We start from the raw sequence: 20,594 nt of genomic DNA on the forward strand, positions 1-20,594 counted from the left end.
CTGGGTCAGTGGAGAGTTTCATTTACTCCACTTAACATTAACGGGATTCAAACCCATTCGAAAATGCATTCGCCAGCTGAGTGGAGAGTTCACACGCTCCACTTAAATTGAACGGGATTCAAACCCATTCGAAGATGTAATTTTCAGCTGGGTCAGTGAAGAGCTTCATTCGCTCCTCTTAACATGAGAGGGATTCAAACCCATTCGAAGATGCAATTATCAGCTGGGTCAGTGGAGAGTTTCATTTACTCCACTTAACATGAACGGGATTCAAACCCATTCGAAAATGCATTCGCCAGCTGGGTGGAGAGTTTCACACGATCCATTTTAATTGAACGGGATTCAAACCCATTCGAAGATGTAATTTCCAGCTGGGTCAGTGGAGAGTTTCATGCGCTCCACTTAACGTGAACGGGATTCAAACCCATTCAAATATGCATTGCCCAGCTGAGTGGAGAGTTTTACAAGTTCCACGTAAATTGAATGGGATTCAAACCCATTCGAAGATGACATTTTCAGCTGGGTCATTGAAGAGTTTCATTTACTCCACTTAACATGAGCGGGGTTCAAACCCGTTCGAAAATGCATTTGCCAGCTGAGTGGAGAGTTTCACATGCTCCATTTGAATTGAACGGGATTCAAACCCATTCGAAGATGTAATTTTAAGCTGGATCACTGGAGAGTTTCATGCGCTCCACTTAACATGAACGGGATTCAAACCCATTCGAAAATGCATTTGCCAGCTAATTGAAGAGTTTCACACGCTCTACTTAAATTGAACGGGATTCAAACCCATTCGAAGATGCATTCCCCAGCTGGGTGGAGAGTTTCGCGCGTTCCACTTAGTGCTTGTTTACTTTCACGTCCCGAGGTAAGGTTGGTCGATGAACTCGGTGCTTCCGTACCATTTGTTGGAAACCACGCCACGCAGGTAGTATGAGTACCATGCGTCCATCCTTTGGAAACATGAGTCCAGAGGGTCGCAATAATGTGGTTCATGAATTCTGACTGGGTCAGTACTCATCGCAGATGATTCGTATCAGCTGAACCAGAGGATTGTGGCTGTTTTCAAGCAGGGGTTGCATACTGTCGCGCTCTTTCGCGCGTGAGCGAAAACAAGTTGTAACTTTAAAAATAAATGACTTACAGCATTTACCATTAGACCGCGGAAGAAATTTCCCTTTAAATTCCGTGATGGAGAAAGGATGGGATATAGATGGCAAAGATAGCGACATCAATAGTGTTTAGCCATAAAGAATATGATTAAACATTTGCTGTAAAAGAGGGAGGGAGGGAGAGAGAGAGAGCATTACCTAAGAGTCAAGAGATATTGAATACCTCTGGTTAAGAAGACGGAAACATCAGTGATTTAAAGCTAGTCTGAGTTTGAATGAACGCTACGCCACGTCTTCTATTAGCTTTGCGACTCCTTATGCTTTTTGCGGAAATAATAAAAATATAGTAGTAATTGGCATTTTTCACTGATAGTTTGATATCTTTTTTCGAGAGACACGAAGGAAAGTGTTTCCAGGTTGATGAAGGACTGGATACTACATGAAAGGTGACAACGAGGGGATGCAGAGGGTGACTCGAGAATTAAACTTTCACGGAGGTGAGAATCGGTTATCGAATTGTAGAAGCCTATGTACAGCGATAACCCATCCATCAGGAAAGAAATCTGACATAAATACCAGAAGAATAAAAAAATATAGAAAATGGCAAATCATATAGTCCCATACGTGCACTCCACTTCAACTTGAACTTGAACTTGAACTTCACTTTATTATCCACTTACCTTTTGAAATTACAATATTAGCATAAAAAAAGAAAGATACATACATACATAAAATTTAAAGTGGCAATGGTATATAGTTTGTGCATGGAGGCTAATAGAACCACGAGGTTATCGAATTAGCCTCTATCTCAATAATTCTACAAAGTTTGGTCAGGCAAGGGAGTTAGGGCCGCGGCCGGGGACATAACGTAACATGACGTAACATAACCAAAGCCCAAAGCGTAGGTACGTCATGTACGGGGACATATATTGTACCGAAATATATGTTTCATATATGCTTGATACGCTTGAGATGCTTGTCTTACTTAACATGCTTGACTTACTTGAGGTGCTTGTCTTAACACAGCGGTCAAACGTTGGGCATGCGCAAATTGGTACATTTTTTGGCAGCCGCGCGCCAATTTCCCGCGCAAAAATTTAAAGGAAAACATGGGAAACAACCGATGTCACGCAAAATTAACGAAAAAAATTGAAAAGTTCATAGAAATCTGTAACAGGAAAAGAAAGCAGGTAAAAGGAAAACTTACTACTTTTCAGACACAAAGTTTATTAAGTTACCGGTATTCTGTTGATTTACCATTTTGTTTTGAGCTTTACCAAAAAAGTTTACAAGTCTTAAAACCCGTGTCATGCTACGAGCCGACGGCGTAGTATATTTTTATTTGTTTTTATTAATCACACGATGCGTGACGCCGGAAACGGACGACAAACGATGTGTAAAAGAAAGAAAAATAGGAGAAGAAAAAGACAATTGCAGTGATTCGGCTTCGTTCAGACGAGCTGGAAAAATTTTGGCAAGGAGTGTGGGGATTCCATCCGGATTCTTGATTTGTCTGAAGCATAGGAATGAGATGAATCGAAACGACAAACGATGTTTATGTCCATCGTCATGAGGGCATAGCTGGCCAAAATACCGATCCCAAACCGCCTGTACCATGTCTTTGACCAGGTGGGAAAATCTTTTCTAAACTACAAACCTGGGAAAAACTGGTGCACGAAATGCAACGTCGAGGCGGACAAAAAATTCAAGGAGCACGGAAAATACATACCGCGGAAAAGAAAGACCTGCACCAAGCAGAAGGAAGAACAATTTTTAACTCTCAAGTTATTTCTGTTAGCTCTCGTAGAACAGGCTAAAACATAAACAAATATATAAATAACGAGGGAAATGTCATTTATAGGATGCCGATGACCCACGAAAAGAACAATGTCATGAAAATATTTTGGCCGCCTTTTAGTTGCTCCATTGCTCTCACATGCGCAGACGTTTGACCGCCGTGTTGCTTGTCTTACTCGTACCTACCCAAAAGGGTTTAAAGCGCTGGCCGCTTTTACGAGCGTCTCAAAGATGGCGCAAATATTGACGCGAATGCAGAGGAACGCCTTGAAATGGTTCGTTTATCGTTAATTTTCTCGGTCGACGAGCTCGTTTAGAGTATTGCTGACAAGATTATTATTTTTTTATAAACAGGATATTCTGTAGTTTCTCAGTCCCAAAGGAAAAACCCCAAAGGTTGAGGATAAGCGCGGGAAAGACTCAAGTGTGAAGCCTCCATGCATCGAAGGGTCGTGCGAAAAGCAAGGTAAGAGTTTTTTTCGGTTTTCGTCAGTGGAGACGGTTGAATTGATTCTAAACTGTGAGTAAGTTCAGTTAATTAATAAGTTAGGGATTCAAAGAGTGTAATCACGTTTTGATGAGTAAAGTTAATATCTTTTTCTTCTCGCTTGGAAATTTGCATTTCTGCTCTGTTTTATAAGCTTATCAGTATTCCACTTCCACCCCCACCCGCTTTTGGGAGGTTACCTGTGGAACCTTTGAAAAGGAAATTTTTACATACAGTCAGATGCCCAGTTAAAAGACTTTGGGAAGAAAGAAAGAAAACAAACAGACAAACAACAGCAAAAACAACAACAACAACCCCGCCCCCTGCGCATGCCCCCGCTGTCCTCCCCAGCCCTGCTCTTATCTATCTCTACCAAGATATTGTTTCAGAAAGTGTGTGCACCTCCCCCTGCTGGTCTGAGAAGGGTTGTTGGTTTGAAGTCCTTTACCTACTCAAGAAGTAATTGTTTACTTTAAAACTGGGCATTTGAGACCAACCCCTGCTCTCTCTGAAATATTTTTTTGACCCCACGGGATACATAGGCATGGATCAGAGGGAGTTTAAGAAAACCACAACGGGCACTTGAATGCCACACAGCAATTGGTCTGGATAGTAGCAGACATGCTAAAATTTTGAGAAACCTTTTGGGTTCGCCACTTTGCTAAATGTTATTGTAACAACATTGATATTAAGTTAGTTTTCTCATCCTTCAAAATCGGTAACATGTTTGGTGTGAAAGATCCTATCCCTTGTGGGCTCTGTGCGGGTGTAATATGCAAGTTTTTGTGTGCAAGCTGTAATGCATATTCAATGGGAAAAACCTACACTAAATCATCATTTTTATCATGTTAATTTAAAACTTTCTTTGTAATATTTTATGTTGTCATGTTTGCTTTTGTTCTTATAGTCAAACGGCATTTTGCATACACTACATATTCAACTCTGTACTGTGTAATTTAAACTGAAGATGACAGAAGATTCTGTTGAAACATGTTTTTTTAAAAAATGTTGCACTTAACAAATGGTTTAAAAAGCAAAACAATGGCTGTGCACCTGCGATATAATTCTAATTAGTACATTTCTTTGCTGTCTTTTACGAAACAACAGTGGGAAATAACCAAAATTCTATATAGTCTGGAGGAGGTGAGCCACAACAACTATTTTTTGTAAAATGTCTTTTTGGAATTTAACGCTGTATTCCATCTCCAGTTTCAAGATAGTTTTGACAGCGAGAAACAACGTAAATAACTTAAGAGTATTGCAAGATTTGTCAACCTGATATATTTAAATTCACTTTTAATCAATCTTGTTCTTGATATCCCCTTTGTGGCTACGTATTTTATGACCGCTTAATTGATGAAAAACCGTCTAATTACACCTTATCTCTGGTATCTGAGCAACATAACTATGTTACTCGAAGTGCATCCCTACAACACTTAAATCCCGGTTTCTCCAGAATAAATATAAGGAAATTTTGTCCCACTGTTATTGGATGTTACTATTGGAATGACCTTCCTTTATCTATACGTAACTAGCGACTAGAAAACATTTTAAAAAAGCACTCTTCCAGTATTATTTTGCTCAGTATTAATTAATTCATACCTCTTCCTCTCCTATGTTAAGTTAACTTTTTTACCCTAATTATTATTGTCAATTAAACAAGGGCATCTAATTAGCTTGCTATATTTTTGCCCTTTTCCATTTCTCCTCTTACTTGTCTACTTTATATTTATCTTTTTAATTTTAGAATGGAATAAATAAATAAAATGAAAAATGAAAATGTCAGTCTAAAGAAATTACATGCTGTATAAATATAAATAAATTATACATGCAATTTAAACTACATGTATCCATAGTAAGACAATTTTGCTATTTTACTGGGATAGGGTTTATCAAGTAGTGAAGATGATGAGATTACAAGGAAACAAAAGCCCAAAGAAAGCCAGAAGAAGAAGGCAAGAAAATGCATTGACTCAGGTAACAGTTTAGTATACTGAAATGTCCATCAATTTTGTCGAACCCATGATTCTTTAACAACCATTTGATAACGTGAACCAAAAGCTGTTTCCTCCCTTCAGTCAACACTGCAATATCTTACCCCTAAAGTAACATTCAACACATCTTGTCATGCATTTACTAATTTCCTGGGACATTTAGTGCAATTAGTCAATGATCAACATGCACATTTCATGTTGTACTATACTATACAACAAGTTTGTACATCACTTTCTTTCGATGCACATGTTACTTGCTTTGTATCATTTTTGAGAGAGGATATTGTATAGGAAATGTCTATCTTTCTTGTACTTGTACTTTATTGTTAAGCTTAGGATAACAGGATTGATACATGTACATTTACACTGTAGCTTGTGTTGGGTCAGTTCACTGGTTCTCACATGATAAAGGTTAAGGTTAACAGGAGTACATTCTGCATCATAATCTGCAGACCTACAGTTCGTATTCCTACATGTGTCAATCAAGTTTATTTCAAAATGGCATTATACACAGTCATGCACTCACTCAAAGGCAAATAAATTTGCTGAGTGACGAAAAGTCAATAGACAACATTACGGCTGCCAGTCATCTCCACTAATAATTTAGTAGCCACAGCCTGTGGCTCAAGAAAAGTGGCATATCTGGTCATCCCAGACAAGTAGATGTTCCTGCTTGACAAGTACAGTAGCTTTACATTCTCACTTGCCCAGTGGGCAAGGGATCAGGCAAGTTGTCTTTCAACTAAATAAAAGAAAAGAAAAGGAAAGAAAAGTAAACAAGACAAGCAAAATATGAAGCTCCTTGTCTGAAGGGCATAGAAAATTCAAGTTTTTTTTAGCCATTCATAATTCAATTAAACCAATTGCCCTGATTTACATGTACCTTCAACCGAATTATTGATTTACATGTATTATCTATGGGAAACCATTTCCAGTGGAAGATTACTAGCCAGGTCATTTGATGCGATTCTTTTAGATTCTTTCACCTCCATGCGCATTTTCTAACTTTCCCCTTAATCCAGGTATTTTTTTGTTCATTTTTGTCATTTTCTGTTGCAGGAAAGCCATATCAGCAAAAAAAGGAGGAGGTTCAAAATCAAGCCAGATAAAGAGGCTAATCACTGTTGGGGACTCTGGTAAATGCATGATGAAATGTGCAATTTGCATTAAACCATTATACCAGTTGCAAATACAATGTAAAACAACTGTGTCAGAGTTAGATTGTGACATTCAAGAATCCATGCCTTCAAATAGAGCTAAAAAAGGTCTGCTTCTTGGTTCCAGTACTTTGATTGTAAATGAAATACTTAATCTGCTTCAGTCATCAAAATCTCTGTTCAGCTTTTGTGCACTCAAATTGAACTGAGCAACACTAATCTGTAGACAGGCTACATAGCTGCACATAATTATATTGTATGTGTTGACATTTTGTTTGGAGCTAGGTTACAATTCTTACTCAGATAAGCTATGTGTATAGTTCATTGTGATTGCTCAAATTGGAAAGACGGCCTGAAAAGGATTATGTCAAATTAATTGTCAGCTATTTAAGCCCAGGTTGTAAAGTTTACCTATTACCAAAAATAATAATGGTGCATAAGGTACATTGTGTTTAATTTACTCTTTACATGTGCAGCAGCTTATACTCAAGCCGCACTGTCCTGGTAAATATAGTTAAATTAGAGAGCAGTGCAATCAAATCTGTGTACCAAACTATTTTAGTGGCAGCACATTACTTTATTTTGGTATTAATTTTGTTCTACAAGTTTTATGTCGATTCCTCCCATTCTCTATTCTAATATAATTAAATTTGTTGTTCAATAATCCAGATTGCTGCCTTTTAATACTTTGTAAATTTTTTGCCAAAATGTTAGCAAGTCCCCAGTTAAAGATAGCAACTCTCTAAAAATAGCTAAGGCTGCTATTTAACCACCCCCCACCTCCCCCCTCCAAAAAAAGATCGTTGGTCTTTTCTCTTGGATTTTATCAACATATCTTGTACAAGTTTGTATTAAATTTATTTAATCTTGGTTGAAAGTGTATCTGTTGGTATTCTGCAGAAGAGGAGGAAGTTGTACCTCGGAAGCTAAAGAAATCTGCCAAGCCGATGGAAACAAAAACAAGCGAGGAGGTTGTGCACGTTAAGGAGAGGTACAATGTGATTAGTTTTCTTTTGAACAGTTACTAAGGTTTCTCTTTCAGTAATGCTTTCCTTGAGATTTTTATGTAGTACAAGCAAATTTGTTTAAAATTGTGCTATGAGAAGTTGTTTATTTTTTTTGGAATCTTAAAATATGTACAGTGTACATGAATGTTGTAGGTCAATTTGTTCTTTACACTGTAGGTCAATTTGTTTCAAACTACATGTAAGTTCTGTGTGAGTGTTTATTTTTAAGTTCTGAATGTTTTTTTCTCTATCCAGCCCAGTAAAGCCTAAAGAAACTCCACAGAAACTGACGTCTGCTCTTGACTTCTTTGGTTCAACTCCTGCAGAAAGAGAATCACGAAAAGTTGTTGCTACAAAGAGGAAACAGGTTTGTAAACTGCTACTCCACAAGCAGAGCCCACTTTGATCATTCTAAAATCAAAAGCAACTCTATTTACAGGGTGGTGAGTTGACTACCACTTTGGGGCAATAATATTTCAGTTTGAAATGTGTACACGTGATTGCTAAGTTGTAAAGGGAAATTTACTTTCAACTGATTACTTCTCGGACCTTCATGCAAATTAAAATTCAATTTGAATTAATGAGCTCTATCGCTATAATTATATTAATTATATTAAGCTAAAATGTCTCTGAGCAAAAAATATAATAATTTATAAGATACTAAATCTTACTCAAACCACAATGAATATTACCTAGTTATACATGTAGTTCACTACAAAATTCTTTGTCTTAGAACACAACAATTGACTAAGCTACAGATGGTGACATTTTGCTTAAATTCTGATAAACAACTGAATGAGTGAAGTCCATACAGTGTAAGTACGAGATAAGACGTGGCTACCACAAGCAATTTTTTGAAGCTAGCATTAGGTTGTCACCTGTTTACCTTTTGAAAAGTCAAAAGTCAATAGCCATGAACATGTGCATGTGGTGTCTTATCAGTCATCTGGAAAGGAACATACATGTATAAGTTTTTTTTTTTCTCCTCATAGAGATCTGACAAGCCAGAAGAAAATGGGGGAACACTTGCAAATGAAGACGAGGAGTCACTACATGAAAAAGAGAAGAGACAGAAGGAAAATAAAAATCCGAGTGGGTGAGCAACAGAACAGCCATCCAAGAGAGGAAAAGAAGACTCATCTACGTACCCCACATCTTGAAGTAAAAACAGCCATCTCCTGAAAAGAAGGTCTGTGAATTTGTTCATCAACTGTACATCCAATTTGGAAAAAAAATTAAAACCAATCTCTGGCTGAAACAATTAAAAAATTACAAGCTTTCAACTGCCTGAACTACAGTCTTTGATGGGTAAAATGTTAATGACAAGAAGCAGAGAAAAATTAAAAAAATTCAATAAAAATGTGTGGAATTACAAAATAATGAAAATGCAAATAATTATGAATGTTTGTTAAAAAGAATGTTATATTGTCCAGGTAGTGGACATGAAGATTCATAATTATATGCAGTTTTGGCAGTTTTGTGCCAATGGAATGTTCAATACAGGAATGTAATTAATTTCTGCAATTGTCATTGTTAAAGCAGAGGGTCCAAGAAAGGTGAAAGATTTGAAAACAATCCTTACCCAGGACAGCAACTTTAAGCCATTATAATAGACTTTCTGAAAACAAAACTTTCAGTGACTTCCAGTGACTGTTTTAGTCATCACAAATTTAATGACTAAGAGTGTGGCATTTGCACAGAACATTTAAGCAACTGAAGGTTGAAATACATGTATCCTGCCTATGGTGGGGGTGACTGAGAGGGGAGGAACACCACTTTTCTCTTATTAATAACTGCATACATGTATGTGGAGATTCTTTGTATTGAATTTGTTCCTTGAAATCCATTTTTGGCATTTTAAAGTGAAGTTGCAATGTTTACACTGTATTTTCTCAGTCTGAAGTACTTTGTTCTCCAACTCATATGTTTAAATTTTATTCATAGTCAAGGTTACACATGCTCAGTATTACAGTGTGGCATCTATAACTGCAACTAGCTAACTGTGCTTACTTGAGACAAAATTGCACGGCTATTGATCAGCTTCTGGGCGACCAATTTTGTTGACAGGTATTAAAATATTTTATCTTGGCAGGAATCAGAAGAAATCAGTTCTGGGGTTTCCAAGGTCATGAAAGTGATGGAGGGGTATGACTTGACAAAAGAGGACTGGGATTCTATCATAGGGGTTGGCCAGTTTGAAGGACAGAGAGATCCTGTTGCTTCTATTCCATCAAAGGTTTGTACCTGCAGGTCGTAGGAAAGTTTGTTGATGGAAAATTTGAGCTCATCAAAAGACAGCTAAGTAGGTTACTTTAATGCTCAGGCCGTTGAACTCTGGGTCAACAGTTTGGGTTAAGGCCTTAGTCAGGGTCATTTTGTTGTGGTCTTGGGCAAAACACTTATCCTTACAGTACCTCTCTTCACCCAGGAGTACAAATGGGTACCTGACAAATTACCTAGAGATTCATGTGAGGAGGATTAGCACTCCAGCGGGAGTATAACCTTACATGTACATGTATTCCTAGATGCATCACACCACAAGAAGTGGGATAGGCTTTGGTGTGTTGTGTTGCTATAAATTGATTAAATCATGATTTATGAGCTATAGACTCACACTATACACTTAATGACAGGTCCTTCGCAAAATGGCTAGTTCTGCTATTCCAGGAAACTAATGTAATGTACATTTCCTGAAACGAAGTCAATGTAGAAATGCTAGGGAAAATGAGAGCAGATGTCCATGTAACTAGCTTGCTGAGTGACCTGTCGTTAAGTGTTTTGTTATACAGCAGGAACAGAAGTACCAGGGACAAGGAAAACAACAAGTGATAAGAAACAGACGGCAATTACAACTGCAACAAAAACGAAAACGAAAACAACAACAGAAGCAGAAACAGAAACAGTAGCAGCAACATTAACAATCAAGACAGTTAGAACAATAGCAATAATAGGGAGAACAAGAACTACCGCAGGGGCAACAGCAACAAACAAGATAACTGAAGATAAATCTCAAGGGTTTTTCAGTTTTACTGTCCCTTTTGCATTATGTTTGGTCCAATCTTTAAACGACCCTAACAGGTACATGCACATTAACAATCACAATAAAATAACAACAAAAAACATCCGAAACAACAGCAACAAGCAAAGAACAAAGACAAAGTAAACTCTTACAGATCCAACTAAACTACTCTGCATCCCACAAAGAAGTCTGATTCCCTTAAAATATTTCCCCTAAAATACTTTTTGTAGGTTAAAGCAGCTTTTGTGCGGACTTACATGTACAACAAGGAAAGTCGCAAGACACCTTACACCATTCGTGCAGCAGTAAAGAAGGGAAGGAGGGATGGGGCAGAGGACAGCCAGACAATGGAGGAAGAGAGCTATGCACTTGAAGAATCTGAACAGCAGGTGGAAGATAAAGATGAATATAATGTATTGAAAATAGTGCCATGATCGAGGCAACAAAGAGAAAAAAGCAAAGGAAGGTACCTGAACAGAAGTGCCCACAACTAAGCTAGGGAAAAGTGAAAGGAAAAAATAGGACATGAATGAAAATAATTGCAAGAACCACTTGCATTGAAGCAATCAAATGACTGCTAATAAACTGAAGCCTATTGGCGGCATGTGACAAAATGGAAAGTAGACATAATGGAGAGGGGAAAGTCTTGGCGTGGACTGGCTTTTTATTTTTTTGCACCGTGCAACCACCATCAAGTTATTCCTACACAAGTGTTCAATCATTGAACATGAGGACAGAGCTGAAAAACGACTGCGCATGCTCATTCGCGCGCGCCGAGAAACTGGGAAAGACAACATAAAACCATAGCAACGTATACGTAAAATGGCGGCATTTTTGAAAAATTTAAGAGCGCTGAGAGTTTTCGCTTGGGCTAAGGAGTAAGTAAAAAGGTTAAGCTTGAAACTTTCCTTTAAGACCGGTCGATATTAGTTCTAAAACATATCTCCTGAACACCACACTTCCATCCTTGAACACTCATCGAAATTTTGCCGCGAAGTCGGAGTTCGTGCCGCGAAAATGTGGCTCGTGTTGCAGATTATGTTAATGAGTTTAATGTTCACGGAAACTTCCGGTGAGCGGACCTCTTGGTACCGCAGAAAAACCAGAAAAGGCGAGGAATGCAAAGGGAAAATGCGGAGGTTCAATGCTGCAATAGCAAGGTATGTCGGTGGCACTACGAACAGCTGGGCATGTACTCGACACTGGACCAGAATAAACCGCGAAGCACATGGTTTTTGTGCATGTCCACTTCCTGTGCACTCAACTGATATTTCAGCCAACATACCAGCGAGGTTTTATGAAATGTTTGACCGCATCGGACGTACTACGAGTGGTTACCGTCCTGGTGTGCGATGGTGTTCCAGTTGTAGGAAAAATGCAGACCAATTGTTTAAAGACGAACAAGATTAGAGCCCTCCTCGAAAGGTATGGTTACTGGGAGGTTACAATAAGAACGCCCTTTAAAATGAGTGGCACGTATTTCCGAGTTTCTTGTGACATGCAAATGTAAAACTGGTACAAATAAGTTCCTTTGTCCAGTCCTTTGTTCCACAGTACCACCATGGTCAGCAGAGTGAATCCAACTTGTGGCTTATTGCAGGGAAAAGTGCAGAATTTCTTCTTGATCTGTTTAAGAGCATTTCACAGAACTGCCACAAATCATACCAGGTAACAATCCTGAAAAAAAAAAAAAGTCAGAAAATTAATAAATACAGAAGTCTAAACCATTTATTATACCATCATAAAACAATACGAGAATTTGATGATGCAAGAAAAATTGAAAAACACAAGCTGAAAGCAAGCATTTTCCACATTTCTAAAGTATTGTCAAATTCCTGAGGTGTGTTAAGAGAGTTTAAGTAAAATGCGTGGTTTAGGCTTCTTTACGTGATTCTTAGATATGTAGGATAAGGATATGCAGACATAGATATAAAATGTACCAAACAATAGAATGAATATTAAAATAAACAAACATAATTAATGAATACTGATAACATCTCTGACTTAAAAAATGGAAAATAAAAACAAACAAACAAAATTACTAACATCACGTTTTCCTCATAATAAATGTACATGTACTACTGACATGCACATAATTTAATTTTTCAACATTTCATTTATTTGACTCAGGTTGAACGTCCAGTTGCAAATAATGGAAGACCAAAAGGGAAGCCACTGTACCATCTCCCAACGTTTGAAACCACAGTAGACACCAAGTGTTTTCCACTAAGTTATAATCTCGATGATGTAGAGCCAGGCCAACAACCTCACCCAGATATTTATTGTGATTTTCCAACTTGCACAAGAGAAACAGTTACCATTGTTAGACTGGCCTGCTTCCACTGCTTTCACCAAGCTTGCTTGCCTTCAAATCATTGCTGTCCAATCTGTGCTGAACCACTGAAGAAAAAAGTTCAAAAGTTAGCAAACACCTTCAACAATGGGCTTTTGTCGTCTAAAAATGCTAATGAAAGGGAAAATGATGATGATGATGAACTCCATAAAGATGAAAGCAATAATGCACCACTTACAGGCTTGAACATATCCGACGCTGAACTTTTCTACACCTCACCAGAATGGTCTCAAAAGGTTAAAAGCATCCTGGATACTTATGCAACTATCCCTCTTCCATCCCAGGCCAATCATTCATCCAGAAATCAACCTTCAGCTACAAATACCTCGTCTCCCTCTAACAGCTCTTCTCAAGTTCTAACACTCATTATCATCCCTCTGAACCATCATGGCAATGTCACTTTCTGGTCATTCCCAAGCAGTATTTCACAGTCCACAATTCTAGGGAAAAAAGGAAGCAATGCCTGTACTTTTATTGCACTTTTGTTTAGCAAAAGGTTCTTTTCAGAAAATGTTCAAATTCCTCTGCTCAACAGTCCACTGAGCCAGACATGGGTGTACCAGCTAATTGTGCAAGGGATTTTAGTGGGTAAGAGCATCTATGACTCAGTGACGCAAAACATTCCTCAAACATTTGGTGTTTACAAGCTCTACAATCATCTACGGTGTTAAACAATGTAATTGTTGGCACCACTGTAGGACCTGAAATGCCTGTTAGCATTATCCCTGAAGCAAGTCCTGCAGCTAATTTACCTTTTCACTGGAGAACTGCTTTAACACACAGCAAAACATCTATTTTTATTTTAAATTCCAATACTGTCGTCTTCATTCCAACCACACAAGATGTTTTCCTCTTAGACAGCCACTTACATGGGAACAGTGGAGCCCAATACAGCTTTGGAGAATGGCAGTACTCCTTCAAATTACTTTCTTGGTTCAAGCAAGTCAACAATTTTCAGTTCACTCTTGGTACAGTCACTAATGTAAAGTTTCATTAACACCTCACTAAACTTTTCCCAGCTTTTTAGCATTTTTAGTGTATATTTTGCTAGCTTCCTAAATTCCACTATTTAAACTACTTTTTAACCCATTAACTCCCGGAGCTTTTTGTCTAAAAAGCATTTTTTGGACATTTTGGACATTTTCAGGCTGGATATGAGCCAAATTAGCTGCAATCTACTCAAATAGCAGTTGCAACAGGACAGCATGCCTTTCTTTCCACCAGCATTGCGTTTTACGACATTTTGGCCAGGGCATACACAGAAATCAAAGAGAAAGTGTGGTTTACATCTGTAAACTTTTCGTTTTTATTTTATTCATTTTTTTTCTCCTTTCCTTTTTCTCCCTTTCTTATATTTTTGCTGCAGTGATTGACCTTCTACTGGGCTTGCTTCCAGTTCAAGTATTCCCGAGAAAGCATCGTTGAGACAGGCAATTCTTACCGTTTGGTTGAGGGAAATTTTGCGCACAGTTTTTCACTCAGAGTTTTGAGCATTTCCTTGCATATTTCAGGCTCCATTGACTAATTTTTATAGTTACTTACTAAATTGACGGGGAGATAAATAAGGAAAGGCATCTGTAGAAATGTGCACCACACTGAATTTGAACTCCGACTACTGTATCCAGAAAGGAAGCCTTTATAGACTCGTTATTAGCGAAATATAAGCTTAAATCCGCAAAGTCAAGGTCAGCCCATGAGAGCAGATATTTTTTTACCTTTCCAAATTCTCTGTTCAATTTCACAAGTAAGAATACTCAGCGTTCCATTAATTTTTCTGTCATATCTCCAGGAATGTTGAGTGGCAGGGTAAATACATAAATATTTCAACATGAAGAAGGGAATCATTTCCTTTACAGTTTGTTCCCGTAAGGTCCAAAAGCATGCAACGAGTGCTCAAGTACAAATGTAAGCCGATGTGCTCAAATGCGAGCTTACGTGGCAGGTTTATCCTTGCGGGTCCGTTACATCTATATATAATTATTTGTAAAGAGCAAACACATTTGAATAGATGTATTGACAACAAGGGAGTTGAAATTTACACTTTTTTAACCTGTAAGTGGTATCCAAAATAAACTTAACAAGCGTAAAGCGTTCACTACTCACCATGACGCTGCGACCGATGTCTGCTAGAATTTGCTGTGTTTAGACCGTCAATATAGCCAGAAATATGTTCAGGATATCAGGAACATCTGCTTGACTGAAATGACATTGAAAGTTCCATCTTCTCCATTTTTCTCGGATGATATTAGTCCAAAAAATTAACATCGAATGGCGCCAAAACTTTTGATTGATCAAACGATCGAAAATGCCACCACTCGTCGACTCACCCGCCAAAACCCTACGCATGCGCAGTCGTTTTTCAGCTCTGTCGAACACGAGTTAACTGTCTGCAACCCACAAAGAATAATTATGCAGGAAAAAGTTTCTACCCCATCCATTTAACCTACACGTATCTCGCCCATCACTGAATACTACATGTAAGTGGCCGATTTTTCGTGTAAAAGAGTAACCTTGTAACACAAGTTGCTTACCATCTATATCTTCCACATACACGTACCAATGTGTTTGATCTTAGAAACCCCATATCAAACTAACAAATAGAAGCAGTTTTGTCTTGACAACAAGTGACTTGATAAACAGTAAAGGTGTACTTTGCAGCCAACCTTACATGTAACTCTGCTGACACTAAAAAGATTCTGAAAACAACCTCTGACAAAACATAACTAAGAACATAAATGTGGTAAAGGAAACAAGGAAAACGAGTCTATTATAAAAGTTTGTTTCTGTAGTCACAATTCTTTCACTACTGTCAGTAGTGAAGCGAAATGAGAATAATTCTTGTGAAGAACATATAACATGTACATCAACAAACAGTTATCATTTCCGATATCTGTTGTGTTCATGTCGGTATGGAAACTGGGTGTGGTGGCTAAAACAGAAATGAGAACAATGCAATTTAAAGTACATGTAGTAAAAAAAGTGTTATCACCAACAAATCAATAAGGGTGATTTAATCCTTATCAAGCGCAAATCAGTAGGAGTAACAAAAAGATCTTTAAGATCTTACAACCGCGCTTTTAAAAGTTAACTGTTTTGGTAGCATGAGTGACCCGAAGAAAAAAAAACGAAAAAAAAATATCGGTTTTGAACCTATTTCCAGCAAATTTGGCACACTGGAAGCTGAGAAAATTACTCTATTTCCGGTCATCATTTTTCAGCTCTTTTCGTCATATCCCCCCCTCGGGAGGGTTTTGTAAAGTTAGCGAATTAGTTGCAAGGCACCGTAATGGTGATTGCTGTCGGCGAAATGTTTATTTGCTAAAAAATTGCGGCCAAATCTTTCGGAGATGGAAGTCAGGACATTTGTAAGGATACAGAAAGTAATTTGGGACCAGTTGCTGACTTGTAAGGCTGAAATTATCCAGAAGTAAGGTTTTTTTAACGTGAACGTAACGAAGGCCACGCGGTGAATAAATTATCGGCTCTTCTCACTGTCTCGTTCTGTTTTTTGTTTCGTTCTCTTTTGGAGTCCGCCGAGGTCATTTTTTCGTCTAAATAACTTGAGAAAAGTTCGAAAAAGATGTTCCTCTTGAATTTTCAGCTTTCAGGCAATAATCCTGGATTTTTTTGACCGAAACGTAGGTTCACTGGTTATTTCGGTGGCTATGGGCGACCGTCGCTTCCTTTGTCGACTCACGCAATGAAGCTAGGTTACAAAAAAAATCTAATAATATTTAGTTCTGGTTGTGTTCGATTTCGTTGAAATTTTAATATGATGAAGCTGGATTGTTAACGAATAGATTTTAATACTGCCGATATGAGGTAGCTATTAACGCTAAAGTGATATATCGCTTCGATGTCAGGGTTTTGAAGAGATTTTTTTGCAACGTGTAGGTTCGGCGTGATTTTGTAATCTGAGATTTCTATTGACCCTGAAGAAACAAGGTTTGGCGAGTAAACATTACCGATTGCGTAATTCAAAGTTGGCCGAGTGGAGATCTACGTCTGGTCTCCGACAAAAAAAAAATAAAAAAAAATAAACCAAGGGTAGAACATGAACCGCGCTCGGCCCATGGCCGCGCGGTTAATAATTTTTGACACCAAAATATAATTATGGGTAATCTATTTTTGCTTAAGAATCAATATGCAAAATATTTACTGCCACAGAAATATTTACTGTCAACAAGACATAAAATGGTATTTTTGATAAATACCTAAATATAAATATGGGTAATCTATCCCTGCCAAATTATCAAAATGCGAAATCCTTACTGGCAACAAATCAATAATGGTAACAGATCAATGAGGGTAATCTCGATCAAAGAGCAATCTTTTCAACAAATGGATCGAGAAGGGTAGTCTTTTCCACGAATGTGGATAACCTTACTGTTAGTAACATATCAATAAGGGTAATCTTTACCACTGACAAATTAACAAGAGTATTCTTTACCATCAGCCAATCAATAACAGTAACCTTAACTGTTAACCAATTGGTAAGGGTAACTCTCATAACCAACCAATCAACATGGGTAATCTTGGGTAATGGGTAGTGCCCACAATGATAATATTAATAATTTACTGCCAACAAATAAATTTGGATAATTTTTTACCACCACTCGAGCAATATCAGTAAACTTATGGCAAATTTACAAGTCATGTATCAATAATAGTAATCTCGACCACAAAAGTCAAGGGGAAATATTCCCCACCAACCAATCATTAAGGTTAACCTTTACCACCAACCAATCATTAAGGTTATTCCTTACCACCACCCGATCAGTAAGGATACAAGTAATCTTTAACACCAGCCAATCAACAAGGGTAATACAACTATTCACCACAAACAGATCATTGAGAGTAATCTTTATCACCAACTGATCAATAAGGGTAATCCTTATTACCAATTGATCAATAAGGGTAGTCTTTATCACCAACTGTTCAATGAGGGTAATCTTTATCACCAACCGATCAATAAGGGTAGTCTTTATCACAAACCGATCAATAAGGGTAATCTTTCTCATTAACCGATCAATAAGGGTAGTCTTTATCACTAAGCGATTAATAAGGGTAATCTTTATCATCAATCAATCAATAAGGGTGGTCTTTATTACCAGCTGATCAATAAGGGTTATCCTTCACCAATCAATTAATAAGGTTAGTCTTTATCACCAACCGATCAATAAGGGTAATCTTTATTACCAACCGATCAAGCAGGGTAGTCTTTACCACCAAATGATGAATAAGGGTAATGTTTACCCCGAACCGATTAATAGGGGTAATCTACCTTTACTACTACTAGCTGAGGAATAAGCGTAATTTTTATTACGAACCGATCTCTAAGGGTAATCTTTATTACCAACCGATTCATAAGCCAAGGGTACTCTGCCATTAACCAATCAATAAGGGTAATCCTTACAACCAACCGATCAAAAAGGGTAATCTTTACCACCAACTGATCAATAAGGGTAATCTTTACCACCAACTGATCAATGAGCGTAATCTTTATCACCAACCAATCAATAAGGGTAATCGTTATGACCAGCCAATCAGTAAAGTCAACCTTTATCACAAACCGATCAATAAAGGTAATCTTTACTACGAACCGATCAATAAGGGGTGTCTTTATCACCAACAAATCAATAAGTGTAATATTTATCACAAACTCATCAATAAGGGTAATCTTTACTACCAACCGATTAATAAGGGTAATCTTTACCACCAACTGATCAATAAGGGTAATCCTTATCACCAATTGATCAATAAGGGTAGTCTTTACGACCAATAAGGGTAATATTTATCACCAACCAATCAATAAGGGTAATCTTTATCATCAACCGATCAATAAGGGTAGTCTTTATAACCAACTGATCAAGAAGGGTAATACTTATAACCAGTCGATCAGTAAGGTTAGTGTTCATCACCAACCGATCAAGAAGGGTAATCTTTATTACACACCGATTAATAAGTGTACTCTTTGCCACCAACCGATCAATAAGGGTAATCCTTACCACCAACCGATCAATAGGGGTAATCTTTACCACGAACTGATCAATAAGGGTAATCTTTATCACCAACTGATCAATAAGGGTAATCCTTATCACCAATCGATCGATAAGAGTAGTCTTTATCACCAACCGTTCATGAAGGGTAATCTTTATCACAAACTAATCAATAAGGGTAGTCTTTATCACTAACCAATTAATAAGGGTAGCCTTTATCACCAATCGATCAATAAGGGTAATCGTTATCACCAATTGATCAATAGGGCCAATCTTTATCACCAACCAATCAATAAGGGTAGTCTTTATCACCAACCAATCAATAAGAGTAGTCTTTATCACAAACCGATCAATAAATCTAACCTCTCTCACCAACCGACCCATAAAGGTAATATTTATCACCAAGCGATCAATAAGGGTAATCTTTATCACCAATTGATCTATAAGGGTAGTCTTTATCACCAATCGATCAGTAAGGGTAATGTTCATCTTCAACCGATCAATAAGGGTAAACTTTATCACCGACCGATCTATAAGGTTAATCTTAATTACCACCAACCGGTCAATAAGGGTAATATTTATCACCAACCGATCAGTAAGGGTAATCTTTATCAGCAACCGATCAATAAAGGTGGTCTTCATCACCAACTGATCAAGAAGGGTAATCCTTGCAACCAATAAATCAATAAGGTTAGTCTTTATCACCAACCAATCAATAAGGGTAATCTTTATCAGCAACCGATCAATAAGGGTGGTCGTTATCACCAACTGATCAAGAATGGTAATCCTTATAACCAATCAATTAGGTTAGTCTTTATCACCAACCGATCAATAAGGGTAATCTTTATTACCAACCGATCAATCAGGATAGTCTTTACCACCAACTGATCAATAAGGGTAATGTTTACCACGAACCGGTTAACAAGGGAAGTCTTAACTACATGTACTAGCTGATGAGTAAGCGTAATTTTTATTACCAACTGATTACTAAGGGTAATCTTTATTACCAACCGATCATTAAGGGTACTCTTTACCACCAACTGATCAATAAGGGTAAGCTTTACCACCAGCCAATCAATAAGGGTAGTCTTTATCACTAAGCGATCAATAAGGGAAATCTTTACCACCAACCGATCAATAAAGGTAATCTTTACCACCAACTAATCAATAACGGTAATAAGGGTACTCTTTGCCATCAACCGATCAATATGGGCAATCTTTACCATCAACCGTCCAATAAGGGTAATCTTTAGTACTAAATGATCAATAAGGGTAATCTTTATCACCAACTGATCAATGAGGGTAATCCTTATCACCAATCGATCGATAAGAGTAGTCTTTATCACCAACCGTTCAAGAAGGGTAATCTTTATCACAAACTAATCAATAAGGGTAGTCTTTCTCACTAACCAATTAATAAGGGTAGCCTTTATCACCAATTGATCAATAAGGGTAATTGTTATCACCAATTGATCAACAGGGCCAATCTTTATCACCAACCAATCAATAAGGGTAATGTTTATCTCCAACCGATCAATAAGAGTAGTCTTTATCACCAACCAATCAATAAGAGTAGTCTTTATCACAAACCGATCAATAAATCTAACCTTTCTCACCAACCGACCAATAAAGGTAATATTTATCACCAAGCGATCAACAAGGGTAA

The 20,594-nt window shown here is 37.6% G+C and overlaps 1 long non-coding RNA gene and 1 pseudogene across 2 annotated transcripts; both read left to right on the plus strand.

Annotated features, from left to right (window-relative positions):
- Positions 1-3,084: 3,084 nt before the first annotated feature.
- On the plus strand, positions 3,085-8,779 carry LOC110057642 (uncharacterized). The gene is made up of 7 exons (XR_016201931.1): positions 3,085-3,187; positions 3,267-3,378; positions 5,286-5,376; positions 6,453-6,529; positions 7,451-7,541; positions 7,813-7,924; positions 8,550-8,779. It is a non-coding gene; the product is annotated as an uncharacterized LOC110057642 (long non-coding RNA).
- An 871-nt stretch (positions 8,780-9,650) lies between these two features.
- LOC149103964 (replication factor C subunit 1-like) lies at positions 9,651-11,451 on the plus strand (annotated as a pseudogene). The gene is made up of 2 exons (XR_016201930.1): positions 9,651-9,793; positions 10,807-11,451. The product of XR_016201930.1 is annotated as a replication factor C subunit 1-like (transcript).
- The last annotated feature ends 9,143 nt before the right edge of the window (positions 11,452-20,594 follow it).

This window comes from Orbicella faveolata, unplaced genomic scaffold (assembly GCF_042242905.1).
Source record: "Orbicella faveolata isolate gen_17 unplaced genomic scaffold, um_ofav_v1 contig_35, whole genome shotgun sequence".
In the NCBI taxonomy this organism is placed as follows: domain Eukaryota; kingdom Metazoa; phylum Cnidaria; class Anthozoa; order Scleractinia; family Merulinidae; genus Orbicella; species Orbicella faveolata.